Source organism: Camellia sinensis, chromosome 8 (assembly GCF_055761805.1).
Source record: "Camellia sinensis isolate YWXY chromosome 8, ASM5576180v1, whole genome shotgun sequence".
Taxonomy (NCBI): Eukaryota; Viridiplantae; Streptophyta; class Magnoliopsida; order Ericales; family Theaceae; genus Camellia; species Camellia sinensis.
The window spans coordinates 66,327,856-66,339,869 of record NC_138968.1 but is presented as its reverse complement, the minus strand read 5'-3'; the positions used below and the strand labels follow the sequence as shown (position 1 = coordinate 66,339,869).

The 12,014-nt window shown below is 35.8% G+C and overlaps 1 pseudogene across 1 annotated transcript; it reads right to left on the bottom strand.

Annotated features, from left to right (window-relative positions):
• Positions 1 to 10,249: 10,249 nt before the first annotated feature.
• LOC114314559 (sodium/hydrogen exchanger 8 pseudogene) lies at positions 10,250 to 11,226 on the bottom strand (annotated as a pseudogene). Its single transcript, XR_014339143.1, has 2 exons — positions 11,185 to 11,226; positions 10,250 to 11,122 (listed from the first exon to the last, which is right to left on the bottom strand). The product of XR_014339143.1 is annotated as a sodium/hydrogen exchanger 8 pseudogene (transcript).
• Between the last annotated feature and the right edge of the window lie 788 nt (positions 11,227 to 12,014).

The window sequence follows — 12,014 nt, the reverse complement described above, 5'->3', positions numbered from 1 at the left end:
GGTTTAGTGATTGCAAGCCATATATATTCATAATGCAATCTTAAGTTATTATGTTTTGTAGAATCAATTTGGAACAGAGATCTAGAGTATAAAAATATAATGTGAACTGATATCCATGAAGGTCTCTCTTGTTAACAGGTTTAGTAAATAGTTAATAGTTTTTGAATAAAAACACAAATGACTAAATTATATTCAAAAATAAAAACACAACCCTAATATTTTATATTTAAATTTGAGGACGTACATATATAACAAATTGTAATTGTACAATATTACAAATGACTTAACTCCTATAACAAAACCATAACAATCTTTCTTGCTTCTCATATACAACTTTCTATGAGCATCCTTACTGATAATATTGATCAGGCTTTCCAAAAAATCAACCAGCTGCAGAACAACATCATTAACTCCAAGATCCATCATCGAGAGATAATCCGCAACCTGGTTAGATTCACACCCTGAATGAGACATTTTGAATTGGTTGAACTTGTTTAGAAGTTGCCAAATGTGGTCCAATCCGTTATTAATTGTTGAATGAAAGCATTATTGCTCTTTCTTGATTGTTTTGACGACACTCAACAAATCAGATTCAATCCAAATTGATTTTATACCCAGGTTGAACGCAAGCATGAGACCTCTCCATATGGCCCATAATTCGACTACAAAGATATTAAGTACATCTTTAGGAGGAAGAACTGATGAGACATAAGCACAAATGGGAAGACCATTGTAACCATGTAGAAGACCACTATAACTCATGATCCTAATATTATTTCGACCACCACATATAGATCCGTTAGTGTTTAATTCAATCTAGTCGACTTTTGGCTTTTTCCATATACACTATTTTTCTATTGCAAGAGAGTGTTGAAGAAACTTAAGGATGATCAAAAGTTATTCATCTTCAGTAGGCAGGAACGTAGGTAACATAGGTGTGGGTGACCATAGAAGTGGAGGTGTAGGTCTAAGCAACCACGGAGTTGTCGTCTCCATATCACTAAACCCTAATCCACCAAACGAAGATGAGGGAACCCAAGTGTGTGACATCATATTACTAAAATGCAATGAAAAACAGATACACCCAACGAAGAAGATCACCGAATCTAAGTGTATGATATCGTGAAGACTAAAAATGAATGAAGTTACTAACTATGAAGACCAAGAATGAAGTTACTAAAACTGAAGCTGGGTATCTATATGTGTGTGTGTATATATAGTAGTGTAAATCCTAATCTGGATGGATAACCAAGAAAATTAATTCTCTAATCAATAACTAGGCGCAATAATCAGACGCGCTATTGGACTCCCTTCAATCCTTGATCAAACTAGGTCATCCAGTCTAGTCTAATGGACCGATTTTAGGCCCCGCTTCGATAATTTGAACCGTTCACATTTTAGGATTCATCGAATGCATTATCTCTGAAAAAAAAATTAAGTTAATTGGATAACGGTGTATGAATCGTTTATTTTCTCACCAGTCATTGTTTTCATATAAAACGTATTCGAACACATGGTTTCCATTATCTGATCAACACGATTTTTTACAGTGATGATATACTCGACAAACCCTAAATATGAACAGTTCAGATTATAAAAACAAGTCTCAAAAGTGAGTCCACCGGGCCCAACAATACCCCTCCACTCCAATGGAGGAATGAAGGGAATCCAATCTCATTGCCCAATCCAACAGAACAAATTCAATGATCAAATGAATGGAGCTAATTTATTAGTAGACAGAGGATTGTTTGATTGATTGGATTATCGCATAATATTGAGATTATTAATTCATAAATTTCAATATTTGGTTACAATTTTTGTTATCTAAATTAGTTTTCGATAGACATTCTATCAAATAAAATTGAATATATTATTAGAATTATATATTTTCACATTCATTGTAAAATAAACATGAACAAAACAATTATTCATCTCAATAATCCAGTTGGATAACCAATCATTCACTAATTACATATATTGATAATCCCTCACTATCAATATTAATCATTTTAATCAAATAAGACCATAATTCCTTAACGGACCAATCATGATGGAGATTATTGTGGTAATGGTACATGAGTCTCATAATAAAAAAATGAAACCGAAAGTTCTATATAAATTAGTAAATTTTTTTTAATCTTAATATTTTATTTAATTTTGAAATTAGGACACTCTTTGGCAAATATGAGAGGATATTAAATTAGTGAGTAAATAAAATTTGTTTCATTTGTTAATCTCTATAATGTATGTCAAATAAAATATAATAAAATAATAAAGTTAATACTTCGAGAATTTTTTTTTAGAGATATCAAATTTTGAAATACTAATTTACTATAAACTTTCAAATAAATTTAGCATCTCTAAAGTTGAAGATTTAGGTGAAAATATTAAACACATCCAAACACACCAAAAAAAAAAAAAAAAAAAAATACATAGAGATTTACATGGCTCAGTAGAAAGTATAGAACAAAAACCAAAATTTCATATAGCTCGAGTTTTCCTTACCTAAATTGGCTCAAAATCAAGGTGGACATACATCTCATCAACCCAAGCCACCTCATCAAGAGCCTAATCATCAATAAGTATAGAAATTATAAATTAATCCTAAAAACTTGGGGAAAAAAATTACAAAAAACATAAATAGTTATTAAAAAATTATATTTTCATATAAACTTAGAATTAGTATTTATATGCATTTAATTACATCACTAAGAGCTAAAATAAAAGAGAGTTTACATTATATTTCTGAATTAAAAAGTGAGTTAGATAGATTAAATTCTTTTTTGACTATTGCCTCGGGACAATCTATAATAAATTATAACCAAATAGTTGCAAGTATTAAAAATAAAATATTTTTAGAAAATGCAAGTGTAAATTATCAACAAAAGTTTTTGCAAGAATTAATATTAAATTAAATCTGCAAACCCTCAAAAGAAATTGGTATTAGAGTCCAGTTTCTCTGCCTTGCCAATAACATTTGTATGAGTATTAAATATAGTAACGAAGTAGAATTTGATAACTTAAATAATAATATTTCTTCACAAATAGTAATAGAACAAAATAATACCTTAATTAGGCTATTAAAAGAAATTAACAAAAAACTTAGAACTAATCAATTAAAAATAATAAACAAAATTAGATATTTTATACAAGATCCAGAAAAACAAAAAGAATTAGATCTATATCCCTATCCATATAAAGGAAATAATCCAGAGGTTGAATTAGTTTCACCTACAAATCAAAAAGATAATGGAGTTAAGTAACTATAGCCTAAAACAATTAAAAGAAATAGTTGAAAAGGAAAATGATAATAAAATAAAATACAAAATTATATTATAAATAGCTAAACAATTAGATATGGTAGATGAAAAAATAATAGAAGAAATAAATGATGAGATAATAAAATTAGAAATGAAATTATTTAGCATGTTATAAGTACACCTTAAGTCTAAAATGGTGGTGTTTGATTTCCAAAGGAACACCTTGAGTCTAAAATTCTGAGTTGAATATATATTATATAGCATGTTTTCATCATAATGGAAGTGAAATTATCCATGGTCACCCTCTTTTCTTATTTTTTTCTCTTATTTCAAGCTTTGCATCAAACACTTGTGGTTTTGCTTCTGAGGGTGGAAAATAGCTTGTAGGCCATCCCCACTCCTCACCGGCCATGGCTTGAGGCCACCGGCCTTGTTTCTTTGCCACCGGCCATTGGTGATGGCCGGTCGGCACTATTGATGGTCGGTCAGCATTGTGTTTGGTCGGCCGGCCACTGTTTCTGATCAATCGGCCACTTTTCCTGGCCGAGATCTTTTCTTGAGGGAGCTTGACCCTTTTGAACCCTTTTTTAACTTCTTGAGGAAGCTTGAACCTTTTAGCTTCTCCAAGAAGCTTGACCCTTTTTTGGCTTCTCCAAGAAGCTTGACCCCTTTTTTAGCTTCTCCAAGAAGCTTGAACCTTTTGACCTTTTTTTAGCTTCTCCAAGAAGCTTGACCCCTTTTTGGCTTCTCCAAGAAGCTTGACCATTTTTTTAGCTTCTCCAAGAAGCTTGAACCTCTTGACCCCTTTGCCTAGCTTCTCCAAGAAGCTTGGCCCTTTTGCTCCAAGCTTCTAAGAGAAGTTTGGCCTTTTTGCTCAAAGCTTCTAAGAGAAGCTTTGGCCCCTTGGTTTCTCTATAAAAAGAGGGCCTCTCCTCCCCTTTAGAGGGTTAGAAAAATCAGATATATATGATATATATCACTCCCTCTCTAGATCTCCCTCTCTCTCTACATTTGTGTGGGTTAGAGGGTCCAAAAGGGTCTTGTTCTTGGCCTATTGCACACCACTTCATAGCCACACACTTCCATCATCACTTGGAGGTTCTTGGAGCTTGTTTTCAGAGGTTGAGGGTTGTATTTTTGGGTCTAAAGGCTGCTGGTTCTTGCTGGTCTTCAAAGGTAACCCATTTTCCCTCTTTATTCCCCGTTTTAGCACACCCTTTTAGCCTATCTTGCTTATGGATTTGGGCTTTGTGTATAATATAAAAAATTTCTATTTTTTGTGTTTAAGATACTTCATTTAGGTCACTTTTATGTTTGGGGTCGTTTACCCCCTCTTAGGCCTTGTTTGTCCCCATTTTGTGCTACTTTTGGTGAGCTTCGGGACCACCTTGTTTGGGCCTCCTCACCACTGAAATCTTGAGGGATTTCAGTGGTGAGGATGGTGGTTTAAGGTCCTAAGAAGGAGAGGGCCATCCCCTCTCCTTGTTGTCTTCAAAAAGTGCCATTTTAGCCTCATGTGTGAGCACCTTTTTTTAAGTTCATGTTGGCCATGTCTTAAGTGTTATTTGTGCTTATTTTGCCATGATATAGCACTGTTTTTACTTGGTTTAGACACACCATGCTTGCTATGCATACTTGTCTTGTAATGCCATGAATTGCCTTAACATGTTCTTAGCATTTAGACCACTATGCTTACTTGTTTTGGCTTAGCTTTGTGAAGCTTTTGTGCATGTTTTAGTGTGCTTGAGGTCTGTTTTTAGTCATTCGGGTCATCCATGCTTTGCTTTGTATAGCTACCATGTAATCCCCCTTGGCTTGCCTTGTGTTTTAGACCATTGTTGCATACTTAGCTTGTCTTGTTTACTTGGTCTTGCACTTTCTATAATATGATTTTAGAGCTTTCTATGCATGCCATGTATCCATGTTTATCCTCTTTTAAGTGCGCTTAAAAGTTGCTCTTTGGTGCCTAAGTGTTGGACTTTGCGTGCATGCATGCTTGTATGTGTTTTGGCCCTCATTTCCATGGCATTTGGCCACTGATTTGGGCCTATTTGAGAGCTGCCCATTTTGGTTTAAGACCATTCCTACATGTCATTGCATGCTCATCCATCTTGCATGCTCGTTAGTTTGCATAACTTGCATGCTTGTATGTTTACATTGCTTGTCCTCATGTTCATGTTGCATACTTAGCCTCCATGCCTAGGTTGCATTGCATAGAGCATGCATGCTTTGCCTCTTGAATTGAGAATGATAGAGGTTGGGCTTTATGTGTTTAATTGATTTGCATGTCATTTGAAATCAAAATGCACAACTTGGTTTCTTGGGCCATCACGCATTGAAATGCGCGATTGGTGGTCCGAGGGTCAAGCACCATCCTTCTTTGAGTCATAAACATGATAAGGAGTGTGGTTGGTGCAAACATTACTTGAAATGCATTGCCATGCCATGTTTTGCCCTCTGTTGCTGTCAAAACAGATTCTGCAGGAAGATTTGGCCGACCGGCCATATGCAGTGCCGACCGGCCATATGCAGTGCCGACCGGCCATCCATCCGTGGCCGATATCTCAATCAGAGGCCGGTGGTCATTCTCCATGGCCGGTGGCAAATCCCCTTAGCCGGTGATGTTCCGAAGCATTCAGAGAAGCAACCCTGGGACTTGTGCAGTCTTCAGAGGAGGATAACAGTCAAAGTGGAGGCAACTTGTGCATGGCTGTGACTTTCCGAGCAAAACCGCGCATACATTGCATGAGGCCCTCTTCCCAAGGTTGTTTACTGTTTTCCTAGATTAGTTAATTTGCTTAACTAGTTAACGGACTGTAATAATTAGTTAGCTCGTAGTTAATTAATTGTATTATTCTTTTGGTCCCTCCGAGCGATGGCAAATTTGTAATAAGTGTGGGTGCGTGTGTGCATGTCTTCTAATCCCCACTTCTTTCTCCCTTTTACTTACCTGCTTTCGATGGTTAGTATTAGGGCATATTTAATTTAGCATACCTTATGCTATGCATGCGTGCATCCATACATTTGTCTTGCATGTATCGGGCTCGACGCATCATACTAACAGCATTGTACTTCAATTCCAAGTTGAATACGTGTTAGTTGTATCATCATCATATGCCATTTTAGAATAGCCGAGCCTGTCTAGATTGCATCTTTGCATGTGTTGCACTAGCCATTTTTAACATGAACTAGAATCATGCATGTGATTACTAACTAGTTTCTGTTTTGGCTTAGAGTACTCTGTAAGTTCTATGCTTTAGCATCCTTGCATGCGTGTGAGTGTTGCCATGACAACATGATTACCGTGAGGCTAGCTGCTTATGTGATATAACTGCTTGAATGCCTGTGGGTGGAGGTTGAATTACCTAAATTGGAATAATGCATTAAAACTGTGAGTTTTAAGCCCACTAGATAGTGGCAAAAACCATCTTTTCTAAAAGCCCACTCGAGGGTGGCAAAACCTGCATTTTAGCCTACTTGCGAGTAGCAAACCATCTTCAAAACGAACATGTAATGTTTTGTTCCAATTTAGGCGATTTGGTCTATACTTGTTTGCTGCTCGCATAACATAGTAATTCTAGGCTAATAAATGGAATAAAAACTCATAACATTTTCAAAACTGGATATCATGGTTAGTAGAGGCCGATCTTCGGATCGGGCGAGAGGGGGTGCTCATAGCTGACCTTCCCCAATCGTACCCAAGTTCCCGAGCTGAGGCAACTTTGGTGATGACGGACACGTGGCCTTTGGCACCGAGTCAGGGTTTCCTAAATTCCCCCATAAAAATATTTAGGTGGCGACTCTGTATCTGGCAAAGAAGTCCATGTTTGGCACTTCTTTTCAAAAATCTGTTTCTCAAAACAATTTGCCAGATTTGGACTCTTTGGTTCAGACTAAGAACCGCAAACAAAATTGAGTCTGAACTGTAGTGAGGCCCACGGGCGCGTCTACACCCACTTGCAAAAAATTCTAGAAAAATGCAGAAAAATCTCCTTAACCTTATTTTTATGTCAAAACCTTCCTTTATGTGTTAGCTTTCATGGAAAAAAAATTTATCAAAAAAGAGTGAGCGGTTTGACAGAAAATTTGATTTTCATAACAGTAGAGGAAACTGGACAGCGCTGGAGTATTTCTTAAATAACTAAAAATATAGGAAAACTATGCCACTTCTGGAAAATGTTCTGAAAATTAGATAAAATTCTCTACAAACCATGGAAAGGCCAAGTTTAGGATAAATCTAAAAGATGTCTCTTTAATTGCAATCTTTAAAGTGTGCCAAATCTGATCTAAAAATTTACTTTTGTTGATGAATTCACGTTCTTAACTCCATGGATGTGCTTATTATCACTTGTTCATGTCATGGTATGATATTTGCATGTGTTATGGTTATATTCTTTACTATATTCTTTTGTTGATGAATTCATGTTCTTAACTCCATGGACGTACTTATTATCACTTGTTCATGTCTTGGTATGATTTTAGCATGTGTTATGGTTATATTCTTTACCATATTCTTTGTTGATGCCCATGCTTATGTAGAAATTATTGTCTCGATATGCTTGTTATAACCTTAAACATCTAACTCAATAGGAAAATTAATTGGGGTGGCAATTAGGTTTCGATCACTTGAATAATAATGAGATGATAATGGATTGATGGGAAGTGTTCTCCAAATGAAGGTTAAGTCTTGCACAAGTAGTTGTTTCGGAAACCTTGAATGGATCAGTTGTATTCGGACCCTAAGTACTTATGATAAATAAGGTTAGAGGCGGTTATATATTTTTACCGTCTCTTTGAGGTCCTTGGTTGGCGCTACGCGGTATGTAATCGTTATAGGCATCCGAGATAAATTCTGCAAAGTAGCAAAAGAGAGGGCATACCAAATAATCCGAATCCAATTCTTGCGGTTGGGAGGATGAAATCTTTGATTGATTTCTAGATTACTAACATCTAACATTGTAACTGTTTACTTGTATGTCATGCTTCATTACTTATTATGACTATGGTTATGTATTAGATTAGGAAAAAAGGACAGAGTATGTGTGCATTTACTGGGCATTCCAAGCTCATGGCATTTCATGCCAAGTTTTGACGAAATTTACATAGATGATAGCGAAGCAGAAATATTTGAAGACATATGGCTATCCTAGAAGATTAAGATTAAGAATTTGTAATCATGTTTTGGAATTGTAAGTGTTAAAACTCTTATCGTAATTAAGAAATGATCATGTAACTATTACTTTGCCTATATATCTATATATATATATATATATCTTTTGTAGAGTTCCTTATTTTCCGTCAACTCATGTAGATCCTGTGTTAATATCTTGTTAAGATATGTCGAAAAGGTAATTTTGCTATCTAAGGTGATTGGACTTAGAAGTGAGGCTATTTTGACTCTTTTGATCTTTGCTGGAATCTTACTTGATTATTGACCAAAGGACTCATCAGTGACATTTCTTAGAATCATAATGTAACGCCCTGAAAATTTCAGCAGGGTATATCTATTTATGCAACAAAACCCACCTGATAGACAAATACATATATGTAGCTAACTAATCCGTACGCCCATTTGCATTAGATCCCAAATGCCAAATACATGTTGTTCACACCTCAATGCCCAAGTTCTAATCCCAAACATGCATTTTATAACAAGTATGAAATGGAAGCCAAACAAATAATAAGTGCCCTACAGGCTTACAAATTTATTTAAGAACATTCTTGGTTACACAAAATGGAGTTTCAACTCAACACAAATACAGCCCTGGGCTTACATTCAACAAATACAATAAAACAAAAATGAAGTCTCAGCTCCGAGTCCTCCTAAGTCAATCCTTTGGCGGAGGCATATCACCTGTACCTGAAATGGTTTCCCTTATAGGGTGAACCACAGCCCAGTAGAGATATACTACACAACATATGAACAATGACAAGACTAAAGAGGAGTATGCTCATGCCATGCCCATGATAAAACAGCTTATCTCTCTTTTTATAAAACATGCAATGCTGAGATGCACAACAAATATAAAACCATTTCCATTTTAAACCATATCTGTTACACGAATACGGGCCTTGTGAATCTCTACGAGAGTGTCTGCAAGTAGGCCCTAATGCACTACCACTGTCATTTTTACCAGCAAACTGGAAGGCTCGACACCTAACCGCGCGGTTCTACACCCCCTACCCAGATTCACCAAGTATTCATCTTTTCGTAAACAGATACATTTCCAAACATTTCTCAAAAACATATATATTTCCAATGAAATGAATGTAATGTAATGTCCAATGCAACAAATAAGGAATGTGGTTCAATTTACCTAAGTCTCATGTATTTCTACAACAACCATGGCTATCCTCCACCGATAGTCCAAAACAGATATTTCTAAACAGATATTTAAATAATTAAACTCCAAAAATTCTGATAAATACAATCTATTCCACATCTCATCAAATATGAACAACTACACTAGTTTTCATATCACAATCACATCCGGTAACCTCTCGAGGTTCATTTCTAACGGTGTCGGTTTTATACCAATAGATACATTAAGCAAAATAATATCGTTAATGCCCAAGAAAATATCATTTTCTTTCCAAACTCATTCTCCAAACATTATTCAACTATGACATCCTATTTTGATCAAAAGCTCCCAAAATTAAATGCAATTTCTTTGTTTTCTTTAAAAATGCTCTTTTGGTCATAAACCGGTAAAAATTTCAAAACCAATTGAATTGAAGTCCGTTTTTGTTCAAATTTAAAACATAGCTCTTTCATAACCTTACAAACATATTCCAAGTTTACACTTTCGTAATTTGGGCATCAACTCTTTATTTTTGTCAAAATTTTTCCTTTAAGCAAATAAATCACGAATTTTTCAAAAATTCTAATTAAATTATATGCAACTCTAAACTCCATATAATCAAGTAAAAGTGTATAAAGAAGTGTAGGAAAAATCCTTACCTCAAGTATGAAGAAAAGTTAATCCAAATTTTCGATTTTGCCAAATTTTAATCTCCACCGGTCAAAATGTTGCTCTCACTAAACTCTTCACTTTGGCCTAAGAACAAGTTAAAGGAGACACCACTTCCATAGTGTCATTCCCAAGATCCTTTCCACCCATAGAAAAAGCGTTCATACATGCCATGTAGGTGTTTTTATCCAAAAATGATGCAAGCTTTGTTGTCCATCACTCTTAAAAGCAGTCCTACCAACTGCAGCATAGAACATTCCCAAGGTCATCACTGCCAAAACACCAGAAACATCAGCTCCCTCTTGAGCAGTGAAGTAAGCAATGTAGCTCATGGTAAGTGTCAATGCAATCTCTATCATAGTGTCATTGAAAATAAATCCAAGCCACAAAACAGAGGCTATTCCAAATCTAGACCAATGCCTACAGTTCCAAGAGAAACTTGGGTTAGAAATTTTAGGACAGAGCCCACATTAAAGCTCTGCCCAAGGACCATCCGATAGAATAGTTGATAGATCACTACGGCCGTCCCGTCATTCATCAAGGATTCTCTTTCTATTATAACAGAGCTACAACAGCCACAGGATCAGTAGCACTAAGAAGTCCCCCAAGCAGCAAAGACATTTTCCAACTCCATTGATATGGAAAAGTAAGCTTTAAAGCAGCGCCAAGACAGAAGGTAGAAATGAGAACTCCAGGCCCGGCAAGTAGAATCATTTGTGCCATACATCTCTTTATTTGGTGCACTTCCATCGTAAATAAACTCTAAAAAAAAAGAAGCGCAGGAAGAAGAATAGCCAAATTCGGTAGAAGCACAGGCCCAGAAGAACCAATGAGATATACAAACCACAACAGAGTCAATGCCACATGGTGTATAAGCACCAAAAGCACTATCTGTCACTGTTGCCCAAACCCAGATCCTCATCTCCCACAGATGGCCTGGCCTCAACAGTTACATTAAATCTACTATAAGGTGATTCGTCATTATCTGGAACCATGTTGTTATTAACTTCCTCACTGCCCTCAACAAGCTCGCGCACTATATCACTGTTTAAGCCTTTCAGTGCTATAGATTATATCTGCAGTGGTAGCATTACAGCTGTTCAAAGCCTTTGCAATCTCGTCACAGCAATTAGCCAGCGCATTAACCTCCTATGTTTGAACCCCACACCAGCACTCACTTCTCTCTTCTTTTATCATTGCTGTCTCCCCTTTCATGATGAAACCTCCACCCCCTCTTTTCTTTTATATTCCTTCACGTGAAGGGAGAGTGGTTTGGTTTTTTTTTTTTTGGGTCATCACACATAACCTTAGATAAATCCTGTATTTATTTGTTAATATATTCTCTGATATTCTCGATTTTTGGGACGTCACAAATAATGTCCTAGATAACCTCGAAGACATAGAAAAAGAAGGTAATACCTTAAAAGGATTATAAGAGACTAATAATTTTAATGATATTGATATGGTAGTGGTAAAACAAGAATGGAAGTAGCTCCGTCTCACCTAATCCAAATCATTCAAATTTTAGAAATTTTAGTAGGCAACAACTGAAAGATGACACTATAAATTATGACCATAGAAGAAGAACAGGAAACTGCAGTTATCTAAATAGAGGATTATTTGCTAGGGGAACTATGATAACCACACCATGTATATCCTTTATTGCATTTATTTAATTATGTAGAATTTACTTTTACACCAAGGATCCTCTAGAGTATTTTTTTCCTAAAGTTTCCTAAAGTGGTGTATTGTGTGGTTGAGATTTAATGCTGAAAAATTGATG